Source organism: Leopardus geoffroyi, chromosome B3 (assembly GCF_018350155.1).
Source record: "Leopardus geoffroyi isolate Oge1 chromosome B3, O.geoffroyi_Oge1_pat1.0, whole genome shotgun sequence".
Taxonomy (NCBI): Eukaryota; Metazoa; Chordata; class Mammalia; order Carnivora; family Felidae; genus Leopardus; species Leopardus geoffroyi.
Window position 1 is genome coordinate 67,834,170 of NC_059337.1, and position 16,864 is coordinate 67,851,033.

Genomic DNA, 16,864 nt, shown 5'->3' on the forward strand with positions numbered 1-16,864 from the left:
AAGAGAATATTGAATCGGCACACTTAAAGGTTTCATCCCTTGTGGCCAGCGTGAAACAAAATTTTGGCCCAAACTTATAATCCATTTGTCTAAGAAGGTGTTTTAACAACATTTAGGAAGAAATATTGTAATTTTTTTTACTACGTTGTCTGGGTAAGAAATTTCATTGAAAGGTATTAAATGTATATACAAGAGTCCTTAAATATATGGAAAATTGGTTTCTTTGAAAGCTGTGGGCACTTTAATGGAGAGAAATTTCTTCTTTGGATAACATAATTCAAACTTAGCTGTTGTCATGCAGTAAAAGATCTTCCTTCAGATTCTTTCTATGAGCAAACTGGTGCCTTGAACATGGGATCCAAGTGCCCTGAGGAAACAACATCTCTTCATAGGTGGAAACAGGATTAACATCATGATTTAATTATTATACCAAATACATCATGGATAATCTATGGCCTTTAATAAACCTAACAGTTAAAGGCTGAACTGGTAAGAAATGAACTTCATTTCTGCATTTAAAAAATACATTTAATCCAATGGGAAATAAAAATGAATGCTGGGATAAAAATTTAAACTTGATCGTAAATAAATAAAAATTGAATGAAATATAATAAAAGGATAGGTTGTGTATTTTATGTATTGTGTATTAATATATATTTTAGAAAATTATTTTTTATCATGTCTGTACAACAACTTTGCTGACATTATCTGGAAACTGTTTTAGTTACCAAGGAAAGATAAATGAGCCTTTAAATGTACATAATACCATAGAGTGAAACCCATATTCCTATACCTTTTGGTATGCTAGATTGTGCCAAATGGCTCAAGGTGGCTCTAAATTAGGCTCTAAATTAGACCTCAAGGTTTGAGCAAAGCCACCAAGGACGGGTTGGGCCTCACCCTATCCAAGGGTTGACCGGCTAGTAGTTTTCACACAGGATTTATGTTAATAAGCAAAATAGCAGACCAGCCCGGGTAAATTATACTGGCTTATCTGCTTTCATCAGCCCTGAGTCTACACCAAAAGAGAATGAACTCTTGTATTAAGGAAATTGCATAACTATTTCACAGAATTTTTAGACGGATTAAAAGCAATGATGTATATAATGTACTTAGCACAATGTTCAGTGGAAACAGGAGGTACTTAATATTTATTATTTTTAATATATTAAATTTTTAATAAGTGTATTAGATTATTATTTAATATACTAAATTAATCGTATTTATTAGCTCCTTCTCTCTCCCAAAGTCGAGATTCACATGTACGCAGGGTCAGGGATTGTCAGTGAGGAAAGCATGATATAACCAAAAGAATTATGTCTGAATAGTGCTTTATACACTACAAAATGCTTTAATATGCATTATTACACTTGGACCTTAGCTCACCAGCAACCACCCAAAGTGCTCTGTGGGACAAAAGTAAGTACATGCAGTTTATGGGTCACTGGGAACCTGGTAAAGAAGGATGTTATATTGTAGCCACACTCCTAGAGGAGGTCTGATGTCTGAGGGTTCTGACTCTCAGGTAAAACCCACAGTCCAGGCCTCACCCCACGTCTCACAGTCACAAGACTCCACTCTGGGCAAACAAGTGGAGGGATTTCGGGAACAGCAGACTTCCAGCGCTAAAACTGGGAAAGTCTCTAGCAAACCAAGATGGTCAGTCACCCTAAGTCTAAGAGAAATCAACACCAACCCCCATAGGCCGAGAGTGCAAGAAAGGTAGCTATCAGAGCTGTAGGAAATGTGCTGCTTAGCACAAGCTGTAGGGCACCAAGGTTTCATGGTGTGAGAACCTTACATGTTGTTTGATCTGGGAACACAGCTTCTCAAAGCTCTCAGCTTCCCAAGTGAAGACAGGAACGGGTTACAAAGCATTTCTCACCAAAGCCCTGTCAGGAGTTCAGTGTTGGTGCCCTTCGCCCTCTATGGTTCAGTCATACTCTCCGAAACTTGTAGGTGTGTCCCCGCCTGTACTGGGTGACCACCCACCTCAGGTTTCCCTTCCCAGAAGCAGATGTCTGTAGGAGGGCCAAGCAGCTTCGCTATAGCAACTTTACAGCTGTGGCAAGAAACTGTCATAATGTAAAGTAGAGGGCACCATCTCCAAGCCTCTCCTTTAGAAAAGTCTAAAAACTCCCACTTGACACAGAATTAAAGAACTTTAGGGGTGCCTGGTGACTCAGTAGGTTGAGCATCTGACTCTCGATTTCAGCTCAGGTCATGATCCCAGGGTCACGGGATCAGGCCCTGCCTCAGGCTCCACACTGAACATGCAGCCTACTTAGAAGTCTCTCTCTCTCTCTTTCCCTCTGCCCCTCTCCCACCCTCCTCTAAAATTTAAAACAAAAAAAAAAAACAAAAAAACTTTAGGCCCTAAAAAAATCATGACATCTTTTGCTTTCAGTTTTGTTCCTCACCCTTGCATTAGTTTCAGAGCCTGATTCTGGAGCTCACAGCACATTGCTCTGCCGATTTTGGATCTAGTGTATAGGAGTTCACTGAATTATCTCCAGAAGAAATGCTGAGTCATAAGGCTGTGCAAGCTCAGAAGAGGCTATATTTAGGTGGGTATCTTGCCATCCAACTCAGCAACGTCTCAGTTCCCATCCAGAGAATCTGTTCCTCTCTCCAAAGATCAAGACTCTGCTTTTTCAAATTCTCCACAAGTGTGTATGTGTGTGTGTGTGTGTATGTGTGTGTGTGTGTGTGTTTGTATTAAGGTGGGAGAAGAGGGAGAAAATCCTCTATGGCTTCCAACACTTATCAGACATGTCTCATAAAGAAGGTGAGTCTCTAGTGAAAGAGAGGAGAGGAGTCTGGTTTGTGGTTTGATACCCATCACCGAAAGGAATACAGCTGAAATGGGGCGTCAAACAAAACTGCAGTTTTGCCATCAATGCAGCTATCATGGCAGCAGCTTCCACAAGATCAAGATGTTGGAGGCTGAACGGCTCTGAGACAAATCTGTAAGCCAGAGAGCCAGGGAGTAAGGCTGTAGGGAATCCTCTACTTACCATATTATTGAACTAGTTTAGAAAAAAAAAAAATCTTTCATAGAAAAACATGGCTATATAAGCTTCTAAGAGGCTTCAAAGACGTGCCACTCACTGCATCAAAATATCCTTATCATTTAAGGAGGCAACCTCAAGCTGAAGATCAATTACTAGATGTGCCGGATGTCTTCAGCATCAGCCCTCCAGATGCTCTTTCCAGCCTCCTGATCTGCTCCTTCCCAAGACAGGCCGACCTGTACTTTGCATCATCTCAGGTCCCATCCCCTGCCTTCTGGTTGGATTCCACTAATGGGAGGTAGTAGCAAGAGGTAGGTAGGAGACGTGAGGATGGGAGCAGAATGAAGCAGAGTGAGGTCAGAGGTCCCTCCCTGTATGACCAAGGCTTGGCAGTAGCTCCTTCCCTCTGGAAAGGGCCACACAGCCCCCATTATACTATAGCTACAGCTCTCTCTCTCTCTCTCAGGGCTCTGGTAGCTTTTCCCTTCTCTATCCCTTTAAGCCAATGGCTGGTAAGGATCCCCACTGTTACTAGCCCTGGGGAGACTTTACCATCCTTTGTTGGTTTCCCTTGAACCTATCTACACCCTTGTAAGTAGCCTCTTGGTTAAACTCCCTGAATAAGGCCCAATCAAGTATGCCTTCTGTTTCTTGTTGGGACCTTGACTGATCCCTTCAGCATATCAAGGGTCTCCTTGGGGTGATGCAGAAAAGTACAAAGGCCAATGGGGAGTAAGTTAGAGACAATGCAGAGGTAAAGCTCGTCCTTTTTCCCACTTTCACCTATCAGCCAAAGAATGCATACATTTAGGGAGAATGGTAATAAACAAGGGCTATAAGGAATCCTTCTGAGATTTTGTCCCAGGTCGTAAGTTCCTGGCCTTAATGATCTCTGGATGAAATGATCCAGAGAGCTTTCTTCGTGCTCATCAGAGTACAAGTGGTTCTTGCATAAGTCATCATTTTGCTGACGCTAAGAAAGCTAGGTAACTGTCTCTTTTCCAACAGAGGAATACATCTGAGTTTCTCTTACTGTCCTAAACAAAACTAAGTGGGGACATCCAGACAAACTGAGAAGGCTGAACCATTTGGGGAAAAAAATGAGATGTTCAGGATCTGTGGAGAGTCAGAGTTCCACATAGGAGGTCATCATGGCCAGAAGATGATTGTTGTATGAAAGAAGATGTTGAATCTAGGACGTGGGACTAAAACAAAACACCAGCCCAAAGGAGGAAGGACAAGGAACACACAGTGGACTCCTGAGACGTGGGGAGCAAGGAATTATGGCAGGCAGGCCCGGAGCAAGCAGCAGAGATCCTTACTAGAGGCAACTGGTGGGATGGATATAGGCACATGGTCAACATTATAGAAGGGTCAGCAGCTGATGTCATTTTCCAGTCCGTGGAAAACAAGTGAAAAATGACTAAGCTCATCCTAGTAGAGCCAACAAAGAAGACCCACTCAGAGAGGGCATGGGGGTCCTTATTGACCCCACAATTAAGGCCCACATTAGATCCGCCTTTCTGAATAAGGAAAGCCCATCAGTGCAGGTTAGGTGCCCACGGGCCAGAAACAGAGGAACAGAAATAAAGCAAACATTGCAACTCAACTGACTTATTATAAATAAAGCTGGTGTTGAAATGCATTCTTCTACTAAGATAAAAAGCCATACAATGAGAGCTCTTCAGGCAGCTCCTTCACAAAAAGGAATAGTATCCTCATCTTGCTATCAGCATTTGTTTAAGTAACACTACATAAAGCCCAACATTCCTCCAAATATCAAAGATCAAAGATCAAAAGAAAGGAGTGAGTCCCTGTTAGAAACTTGACTGAGTATTTTCTGTGCAACTTACAGGTGAAAAAGCAAGCTTTTGAGTTCATCTTTTCTTCCTTATGTCAAATAGCTCTTCCATTGTCCCTCCCAAATTCACAATCGAGTCTAGTTAGGATGGTGGTCAGCAAGCACCTAAAGTTGAAGCACTGAGCAGTTGAAGAAACTACACATAAAATGGGAATGAAGCACACAGTAAGTCAGAAGTATTCACTAATTGAAGATGGAGGACAACATACACTCCTTAATGAGGCATGAATTGTAGTTATGTTGGAACAGAAGAGCAAGAGGGAGAGAAAGGCTGGAAGGCTCTCACTCCTTAAAGTGAAAGGAAATTTGGGAATTCGATCTTTCTTAGAAGGCTGACCTTGACCATCACAGTTACATCATCAGAATTTGAAAACATATTAATATGGAACCTATTAAATATAGAGTCTGTAGTAACACAAAGACAGTACTTTTCTTGGCCAAAAAACAATTCTTTTCCCATGTTGCATAAAAGATCCTCTTTCCTGGAATTATTAATTTAAACGTATATACGTTAGATATATATCATATATAATGATGCATAATAATTATATATACATGTGATATATAATATATACATGTATGTGTTTATATATAACTATATAATATGAATCAATGTATAGTATCTATACAGTTATATATACATTTATAATATATAAAATGAATGTCCATACAGCTGTATATCTATGTATAGATACCACCCATTTTATTCCTCCATTCATTGAAGAGTAACCGGTTATCATGTTCAAGGCCCTGTGTCTGATGATGAGAAGGCAGAGGTGCATAAGATATCTTCTTTATCACAACTTAGTGGGAGACGCTGACTGATACTATATATCGAATTAAAATACAATATGACAAATGCCATCAGAGAACAATATAATTAATAGTTGCCCAGTGTTCATTTAGTACCTTGTATATACAATTATTAAAATCCATAATACATTAGTCTGTCTGGAATTATTACATGTGCCCCAATAATCTCTCCCCCAGCTTCTCAAAGAGGATCTGTGGAATCTTTTCATCTGGACCACAATACTTATCACAGTGCCCAGCAAGTGTTTGGTGTTTTAATGAGGATTAAATAGATAATTCTATGAAAGTTCTCTGAAAAATATAAAATGTGACACACATACAGACAGCCATAATTGTTTATTCCGTGGAGTTAAAAATAGAAAAACCCATTTAAAATAACCCCTTTAAAAGATAAAAGAATGCCACTATTTTTCTTTACTAATTAGAACATTGAGAAGAAGGTAGATAGTATATTAACATGTCCAGACAAAATACACTGAAAAGGACCAAAGTCTACTGGAGACCTAGTGGTCAGATTCTACATGTTTATTTCCTGGAAAATTGTGAAATTTTCATCATCCTAATAATTGTGTTATGACTTAAAAAATCAAAGAAATCACCACATTCCAGCTTGTTTAGTATTTCCACAGTGGAAATAAATGACAATACAGGTTTTACTGAGAGTTTCCATTTGTTGAACACAGCGGGTAAGTTGGTGGCAGCTCAGCTCTGTCGATGAGAAATCAATTTGGGTTAGACTGATAAGGAAATTAAACCGCTGTAGTGTATCAGAATGTGGTAACGTACCTTTAAATCTTGGCCTTCGTGATTTATTGAAAAGAAGGAAGTGACTTATTGGAAAGGAGGAAGTAAAGAAGAAGACAGCAGCGAGAGGAGTTAATGATGATGAAAGATGGAAGACATGGTCGTGAAACCAGCCGGTTCCTTCCTTCAGTTTTTGCACCTGTGTTTTATTGCACTTAAAGGGAGAACACCAAGGTTTGTTTTATCTTATTTTTTCTCTTCTTTAGGCATGGGGGAAAAACTAGGGAAAGAATGATGGTAAGATAGAAATAAGAAGAGAGAGTTGTGAGTAAAAATGAAAGAATTAATGAAGAGCAAAGACACAGACACCTGAGAACTTAAAAATAAAAAAGGAAGGAAAAAAGAAAATGGGGCAGAAAACAGGCAGAATTGGTAAAGTACCTTTGCCCCAAATCACAGGACAAATACCTTGATAATGGTTTAATACTATGGTTTTCCTTCTACTACATTATGTCCATCATTCTACTTCCTGTTCTAAAATGCTAAACACCAAGCACCATCATTCCCTCCTTCCTCCTCTAACCTTTAGTGTTTTCACAGTTTTCTTTAGGCAAGAATTTCAAGACCAGATACCTTCAAGTTTGGAGCAAATGGGTGGGATTATTTTTTCCAGAACAAGAACAAGCAATTCCATGTGGGAAAACAGATGATCAAAAATTAAGAGTGGTCTAAACTGTTGGAGTCCCAGACACTCTGAGATTTTAGAAATGGCTGACTCATAGGCATCACCCCTAAAACTGGGATAAATATCTCTGCAGGTTACAGAGTCGTAAAAATGCAATGAGTTAATGTTCCTAAAGCCACCAGGGACAAGGCACATAGCAAGAGGTCAGCAGTTGTATTTTGAATGAAGATTTGTGCTTGAATTGTTTTAATAACTGAAGCATTAAAAACTTAAATTCTGTGGGGCGCCTGGCTGGCTCAGCCAGTGACTCTTGATCTCAGGGTCATGAGTTTGAGCCTCCTGGTGGGTGTAGAGATTATAAATAAATAGACTTTTGATTATAAATCAACTTTTTTTTAAAACTTAAATTTTGTTTAATTTGGGGAAATGCTTATTCTTTTTTTTTAACCTTCTTATTCTTTAAAACCTTTGAGATGTAAAATCCACAAAACCAAAGCTATTCCAGTAGAGATGTTCAAAAGAGTACTGAGAACGTCCCTCCTAATGAAAACCTGATCCAAGATATCCCCCTTTTTCAAAGGAAAATCTGACCTTGCACTCTTTTCTAGCATCATGACCTTATAATATTTCCTGTCAAGAAAGATCTCCAACCTTCTACTTTGTAACATTCACTTAAACAGCACAAGGCATGAAGGCATCTCTCCAACTTTCTCCTTCAGCCTTTTTCTTTCAGGCTTCCGATAAGGAGATAAAATGGAGATAGAGTAGGTAAATGCTTGTACATCTAGCTGTCTTGCTAGTGAAGTATTGTAGAAATAAATTCACGATGGCAATTTCCTCAAAGGGTCAAAAACGAGCCAAGTAATTTAATTTTAAAAGTGACTTTAAGACAGGAAATCAGGAGTTGGTTTGTGAGTAACCCTGGGAAGGCTGAGGATTGCGGTGAAGGCACAGATCCTGCACCACCCCAAACTTAGTGAGGTCAAGCCTCGCAAAGGAAAGCTCGTAAGCCCTTTGTAGAACAATATCTTACTTTCAGGCCTCTGCCTGTCAGTCCTCTGCTCTGGTTAATATCATCAAGGGAATCCTTGCCTGACAGAATGTAATTTAGGATCTATTAAATATGATTACTTGGCCTTGAAAATGATGGATATTGGACAGAATTATAGAATCACTTTACAAAAGAAAGGTCTCTTTTACATCCTTTCTTGTGGAGCCTAAAATGAAGCCTGGGGAAATCCCTCAGAGGGGTTGTGGCATTTATAGGTTAGGTTTATGAAAAAGGGAATTGATATTCATATTAAAAACTGTGAAAATTGAGCAAGGTGAAGATAGTGAGCATGCAGACAGCTGTGACGTGTGTCTGAAGGGTGAGTGGCTTGTTGCCCAACTGATTTACTTGCTTTAATTATATTAGTAACGTGAAAGTCGACATGATTCGAAACAAGCTCTTTGGGTTTTTCATTCAAATACTAGCCCCCAGTGACCGCTTTTTATGGTCCTCCCAATTTCCAATTACTTAAAATGTTCATAGCTGAAATACTTCAGAGTTCACTGCTGGGTTTGCTTTGGAGGTGGCCTCGGTTTGGGTTTTGATTTAATTACATTTTGTTCCTGGTTATAAAAGTAATATATGGTCATTGAAAAAACTACAAAACATAAAAAATTGCAAAGAAGAAATTAAAATCACTAATAATTCTGCCACCCAGAGATTGCCATTAACATTTTCTGTATACCTACTAGGATTTATATATATATATATATATATATATATATATATATATATATATAAAACACATAATTATATATATAATTTTTATTACTTAATTGATGTAATATCATAATATTGTTTACTAAAATTGTTTTAACTTAATACTGTAGTGTGACCATACCCCCATATTTTAAGTATCATTCCATAAGGAGATATTTAGTGGTTATATGCTATTCATTGTATGTATATGCCACCAATTCTTTTTAAGTTTATTTTGAGAGAGAGAGAGAGAGAGAGAGAGGAGCATGAGAAGGGGAGGGGCAGGGAGAGAGGGAGACACCTGCTGCCAGCACAGAGCTCGATGCGGGGCTCGATCCAAGGAACCATGAGATCATGACCTGAGCAGAAATCAAGAGTTAGATGCTTAACCAACTGAGCCACCCAACCCCCTATGCCATCAATTTTTAAATTGCAATTGGTGAGAATTTAGAAGGTCTATTTATATTTTTTCCCATTATCAGATAACTCTGTATACCTCCCCTGTTGTTTCCTTAGGATACATTTTCAGAAGAGTTACTATGTCCAGCCTTTTTACATGTGGTAAATTTCTCCAATCATGCAAGGTCTGTATTACAGTAGACTACATCTTCTGACTATTTTTCTTACCAGGACCAAAACAATGAAGGTAGTAGATAAAATTGAGATTATCACCATTGTATTTCTAATTGGTAATGAATTTTGTGTTAGGGATAAGGTGGGAGCAGCATTAGAACTTTAAATTATCTCAAAAAAAAAAAAAACTAACACAACAAGGAAGCAGGAAGTGGGGAATGCAGAATTATTGTTTAATTGGTTATAGAGTTTCAATTTTGTAAAATAAAAGAATTCTGGTAATGGATGGTGGTAATGGTTGCACAACAATATTAATGTACATTAATACCATTAAACTATACATTTAAAAATGGTTAAGTTAGTAAATTTTACATTATATATCTTTTACCACAAAAAAAGAAATTGGGGGGAGAAAATGACTAAGCAAATGAAAAAGATCACCACTACTTGTGTTGCAGAGGAGCTCATTTGGAAAAAGGAAATAGGCCCTCCATATTCCATGACATGGTTCTGATATTATGGTAGATGAGGCTATAATCATAATTAACAATTATATGGTACTTTACAGTTTACAGGTGCTTTTGTACACATAATTTCATTGACATAACAGCCTCATGAAGTAGTTGATTATCATCATTTTGTATATGAGAACTCTGAGACAGCTCAAATAACTGCCCAAGGTGATATAGCTGGCAAAGAGCAGAAGCAAGACATCATTCCAGGGCCGCACCCCCTTGTTTAAACTGTTTCCCGTGAAATACACTACCAAGATGGCTGCAAGGCTATTGTGCTGGCAAAACTATCAAGTGTTTTCATTTGACAAGTCAAATGTGTCATTTGTAACTGAAAAGAGCAAACCTTTAAATAGCATTTAAAAGACTTAGCTTAGAAACCCTTCTTTCTGTAACAGCTTTGGATAAGTAATCAATAAAACAGTAATTTTACTAATACTCATAACGAATAATACTCCCCACTGTTGAACCCTTATTTCATGTTTTTGGCACTTTTGGATATTGAGTTAAGTTTTTAAATTCTCCCTCTCTAATATATTTATCATCCTAAAGGGGAACACATGCAACATCACCAGGTATCAGTGTGGCCAGGCAAGGTCATAGGGAGAGGAACTGAGCCCACAATAATTTAGAGACAACAGTTTCTCTCTTCACTGTCTCCCATCCAATTAAATACAAAAAGAAATGTTACATTTTTCCAAATTAAATATTAGCATAAACATAGATTTTTTTAAATGTAGATATTCCCTTGCTCCCTACGTTTTCTTCGCCTATTTTTTGGGTGCAGGATCTGATCAAAGATTAACAAGCTGTTATTGGCTCTTATATCTATCCAATATCATCTTCAATTTTGATAGATGATTCCTCCAACTTTTCAAGATTTCTTAGAGTTTTGTCTTTGATGATTCCTGAATAATTTAATCTAACAAGCAGGTAGTTTTGGTAAACAGAAATCTGATCTGTGAGATTTATTTTGCCTCTGAGCCCATTTGTCTTTGGAATTAAAAGTATCAATAGATATCATGAACATTTCTTGTTCTCATATATTGACTAACCTCATGCCTTTAATACACTTTATTATGGACCTGCTCTGTGCCTAGTTCTACAAAACTAAATAAGACACGGTTCCATGGAACTCTCATTATATTAATAAATAGAAAAACTAACACATACTATTAATTAAAATCAAATAGAGTAAGTGCAATACTATAAGTATATGCACATACTCTGGGGTCACAGAAGTATTATATTTGCTCCTATGAGTAAGAGAAAGCTTCACAAAGGAAGAATCATCAGAGTTGGGACTAAAAGGATGAACAATTTTTCTTGAAGAAAGGGATGGGAAGGTTTATGCACGTATATTATTTTGTCCCTTGTTTTATGATTACATATTTTTCTTCGATTATAGTATGAAATCACACAATATCATATACTCTGACTGTAACATTACAAACATCTTTAGGGGCACCTGGATGGCTCAGTCAGTTGAGTCCAACTTTCGCTCAGGTCATGATCTCGCAGTTTGCGAGTTCAAATCCCCTGGCAGGCTCTGCTGTCAGAGCAGAGCCTGCTTTGGATCCTCTGTCTCCCTGTCTCTCTCTTCCCCCCGCCCCCCCCCTCTCAAAAATCAATAAACATTAAAAACATCTTTAGATTTCATAGCATTCTCTGTAAATTCACCAAACTATCATCATTCACTGCACCTGCCATTGAGTAGAATTCATTGTTGATCAATAAACATTAAGCTTAATTGTGAAGCTCCTTGATTAATTTACCACTGCACTGGTAGTGTGAGGATGCCCAGCTGCAGGGGACACCATTTATATGAACACTTCCCTTGGGGTCCCCAGGCAGTCTTCTGCATACTTATGGATTTATGGTATTTATCTCCCTCTACTTTGTACACAATCCTATTTTAATACTGCATTTTCCTTTCCAGTTGAACTATACTCAATGCAGTAGAATTTTAAGAAAAAAAAATTCTTCCTAGTATTTATGATAGCTACTGCTCCAGTTAATTTGGTTAAATAGAATTTCTGGAACAGTAGTTATGATTTTCTAAGATACTGTATCATCACCTTTCTTAATTTCTTATGCTACTTATATAATATGGATCACCGCACAATGTAAATCCCCACTATATACTTGATGTTGATGGTTTCTGGTCAGTTGATGTATGCCAGGTTTTTTCAGAAATCATACCAGCTTTGAGATTCCTGAGCAACTATGCTGTATATTCTTCTTTAGCCATTAATTGAATTTTGAAAAGGAATTTGATATATTTCTAATTTCTTTTTTCATGGTAAATCAGGGCATAAATCATCTATTCTCTACAATCCTGAATGGCATCAACTGTGCTTGTTCTTTGTTAATAAATATTTCAAGTTATCTTAAACTATGCTTAGATATTTTTACATATCTCAAACAAATGGATAATAGACCAATAGTTAGATGGTTCTCCTCTACAATCTTACTTCATGTTTCTTCCAGAGTTTTATATTGGATCTCCTCTACCCCATTAGATTCCTTTAACTTTGATCTGTCTGCCTAGCAAGGACTCTAAACAATAGCATTCTCCTTGATTTAGATTTTAGCCCATCAGAGGCTGTGTACTTTTTGAAGAAAAGGAAATTCACTTAAACAGAGTGGTTTGCACATTAAATATTTGCTCATAAGAATGAGTTCTGCAGGACTTTCCAGCTCTAGGATTCCGTGTGTATAATGGCAGAGTGAAAACAACAGATTGTAATTGTATGAATGTCATCTGTGTTATGTCAAAGAGAAAAACAACTTCGTCCTGAATCAGATCAAATAGAACAGTCCAAAAAATTTTAATAGAGGTGAAAACTTAGCCAATTAATTGAATTGGTTACATATTATTTTTCAGTGGTTAGATAACACATACTGAAATTAAATTTTCTAAAAAATATTAATTAGTACCTTCCCAAGGGCTTTTTTTTTAAACGTTTATTTATTATTTTTAAGAGACAGAAGGAGACAGAGCATAAGCAGGGGAGGAAGAGAGAGAGGGAGGGAGACACAGAATCTGAAACAGGATCCCGGCTCTGAGCTGTCAGGACAGAGCCCAAAGTGGGGCTCAAACCCATGAATTGTAAGATCATGACCTGAGCCTATCAGACGTTTAACTGACTGAGCCACCCAGGCGCCCCCCATTCCCAAGGGCTTTTGAATCCCATCAGGTTTGTTTTATTTTTTGGAATCTTTTGCAATATGGCACATCTGTGCTGAGGTGTCTGCACAGAGTCATGTGTGATCTCCCCACTATAATATTTCTGTGTGGGGTTTCTCACATATTGACCTGCCCCCTGACAAAACAGGAGGTCACGGCAACTAAGAAACCAGTGATTTTGCCCTGAACACAGATAGAGGAAAGCAGATTTTTCCATCAGTGGATCAGCCTTTTTCCAATTTTTAGTGGAGAACTTCTCTGTAAATTATTCAGGAACAAACTGAGCCTTGGTCAATGCAAAACCAAAAATATCAATGAATTATTTTTTTAAGACTTGAAAAGAGCAGCCACTTTCCTGCATTCAGGAAAATATGTCCATCTTCTTGTAATTTATATGCAGTTGCAGGGAATTGCCTAGAGTGTTTCATTAGCAACATGTTGTCCCCTGCAGGGGCAATAATTCACCTAGTACACTCTTATTCTCTTCCTAAGCAAATCTGGGGATGAATAACAATAATGATTTTTATTTTCATTTCAGTCTTTAGAAATCCTCCTTTATTCCTACTCTGCTCTAGTTCTCTGGAATGATGAATGATGACCATTTATAACCTAGCATACTGAAAGTGTCATGATCTTATCGTTCGTGGGTTTGAATCCTGCGCCAGGCTCGGTGCTGGCAGTGTGGAGCCTGCTTGGGATTTTCTCTCTCCCTCTGTCTCTCTGCCCCTGGCCCACTCACTCATGCGTTCTCGGTCTCTGAAAAAAAAAAAAAAAAAAATTAAAGAAAAAGAAACGCAAATTCCCAGGCACTATCCTAGTCCTGCTGAGTAAGAAACTCCAGGCCCTTCTGAGTTTTATAAGCCCTCCAACTGATTTTGATAATCGTTTGCATAAGATCCACAATTCTTGCTCTGCAGTACTGATACACCTTCACTTCCTGTTCACTCTTCCTCCCACAGACCCTTCAGCCTCATTTCTTCCTCAGAGCTTGGTCCTGGCTCCTTCAACCTCCCTCTTTGCATTCTTCCCCCGAGGAGATCTCACTCATCCCTTAGTGGGATCTCACCTATTTCTAAAAGAAAAAATCTATTGACATGGAGTGACCATTACCTAATAGCAATAGCCTCTTCTGGACTTCTCAGTAAATGCCAAATCTCACCTCAGTGGCCTGTTCTTTTCAGAAGTTTCTCTAATGCTGAATGGACTCATATTAAACCTCTTATCTGATAATAAAAGTTAACCCTTGTTGAGCAATTAATATGTACTGTCCCAAACATATGTGTATATTATGTCATTCAATCCTCACTACAACTCTATGAGGCAAGTAACATTAATAATCCATTTTCCAGGTAAGCAAATTGAGGCACAAAGTAGCTAAGCGAGAGCTCAAGGTCATACAGGCAAGAAGTAGTAGAGAGTATATTAAAAGCCAAATGGTCTAAGAGATGATTGTTACTCAGCAAGTAAGAAAAACCTAGTCTTATAAAGCAAACAGGAAATTAAGCACTTTTCCTTCTGCCATATGAAGACCATAATGGAATTTTTCCTAAAAGATTGTCTTAAAAAGCAGGAGATGCACCTTAAAATTTATGTATTCTAAATTGGGGGTTGGGGGGGGGGGAGAATTCCCCCAGGCAGTGACCTTTATTACTAAGATTTGATTTGGAAGCCAATTTTTATAGCTCAGTTAAAAACTGCTAAACCCAGTCACTTATATAATAGAAATGCTGACGTGACCTTAATTCTAGAGGTGCAAAGGGTATAATTGAATTTAAGAACAATGTACCTCATCCATTAAGTCATTAAATAGATCATAATAATCTGACACATTTGGTAAGTACTACATGAAAGTGGTTAACAATGGTATGCAAATAAAATGAGCTTACACGATTAGCTGCTGTATTTTCGGTTGTGTTTGCCAAATATAACATTAAATTACAATACAGTCATTTAGAAAATGTTATGGCAATATATTTTAAATGTTCCTGAACATGATGCCAACATAAAGAAAGGGAATGTTAGAATCTCCAGAATATTGCCAAGTGCCTGTGTGTAATTCAGATAGCTTTATATTTACAGTTAATAGAATTAAACTTAATCAGGAGTACATCCTTTTGAACCAAACTTCTGGAGTTGCCCTGGTGAGATAGTGCATCTGATTGAAAAGTATATGTAAAGATGCCAACTAAATGCTAAAGTCAGATCATTCCTCCCCATAGATGAATATTTGGCACTGCTGAGAAAAAACATCCAGATGTTTGGCATCATATAGCCAAATACCTAAATCCAAGTGAAATCATGAGTTAAACACACACTTAGGGAATTGAATCACTGGAGACATCCAGTGAGGCTCGTTTTAGCTCAAACAAAATAAAACAAAGCCAAAACAAAATTTCTTGAGGGCAGGGCTAGAAATCTGAATTTTCAATTCATATTGTCTCAATTCTTCATTTAATCTGACTATTTATAGGACCAGTAATGAAGCGTACTAATCATTTCAGTGTAATAGAGAATCCAGTAGAGCAAAACACTGGGCTTCAGAACTCTGACAATTATTTTAATCAGATCTTCTGTTTTATTTCCTTATGCAAATGCTAATATAACAAATAAGAGTTAGTAAATAATAGTATATCTAATAAATTATCCAGGTTCTTACCTGCTGGTCACAATAATTGCTAATATATTCAAATGCCTTATGTTATATTTATGCATGGGCAACAAGCCATGGAAATGAATATATGCATTTATATAAGAGATATATAACATGGTGACATAAAAATCAAAAAGGTCAAAAATCGCTGTCCTAGTAAAAGAAATAAAAATAATTAAGTGTTTAAATTGAATATAAGTGACTCAGTTAGTAGGATAGATCAATTACAAAAATGACTCCTATTTTCCCCCTTCTTACTACATGTCTGTACATCTCTTCCCATCATGATGTGGCATTTATTTGTCCCACCTCTTGAACTAAACTGTCCTGCAACTTGACCTCTAGAGTGTGGTTGATATGAGGGGGTGTCACAGTTAACGGAGGCCTCAAGAGACATTATGCACCCTCACTTACTCTCTTGTTCCTGTTCCTTTGCCCTGAGAATAACTCTGAGCTAGCCTGCTGAAGAATGAGAGACCCTGTGAAAAAGAGCCAAATCGTCCCCACTGGAGACATCCTAACCCACCAGTTTAGCACAGATGCATAAGCAAGACCAAGAAGAGCTGAGCCTGGCACAGACCAGCACAATCCACCCCGCTGATCGGTAAGGCTTATGGCAAATAATAAATGGCTGTTTTAAGCCAATGGGTTTGAGGTGATTTCTTATGCAGCAATAGATAACTGATACAATTAGTGTCAGACAATATTTCTATAGCAAAATAATGCAAATATGGTTATCTCTAAATATTAATGATTCTTGAATTTACATACATTTGTGATATTTTTAGTGCACTGTCACAGTCTTGCTTGTGTAATAAAGAGGACAAATGTGATTATCCCAATTTTAAAGATAAGACAATTAGACAGGAAAATGAAATCACACAGCCAGCTATTACTGAGGTGAGGAGTAGGGGTAAGGGTAGAGTAAAGTGTAGAATCCAGTTCTCTCTAAATCCACATCAATTTCGAATAATCCTTATGATCTTAGCTGGCTTCGCTGTGAATTTGACTTAAGGATAAAAATATCGGCATCATGGTACCCCAGCTAACATGGCAGGTTCCATCTTCACCA

General features: G+C 37.8%; 1 long non-coding RNA gene across 1 annotated transcript in view; it reads left to right on the forward strand.

Annotated features, from left to right (window-relative positions):
- The first annotated feature begins 7,472 nt into the window (after positions 1–7,472).
- Positions 7,473–16,864, forward strand: part of LOC123583215 — a 39,608-nt gene continuing 30,216 nt past the window's right edge. The window contains exon 1 of the long non-coding RNA XR_006704787.1: positions 7,473–16,396. This is a non-coding gene — a long non-coding RNA (uncharacterized LOC123583215). The remainder of the gene's footprint in view (positions 16,397–16,864) is intronic.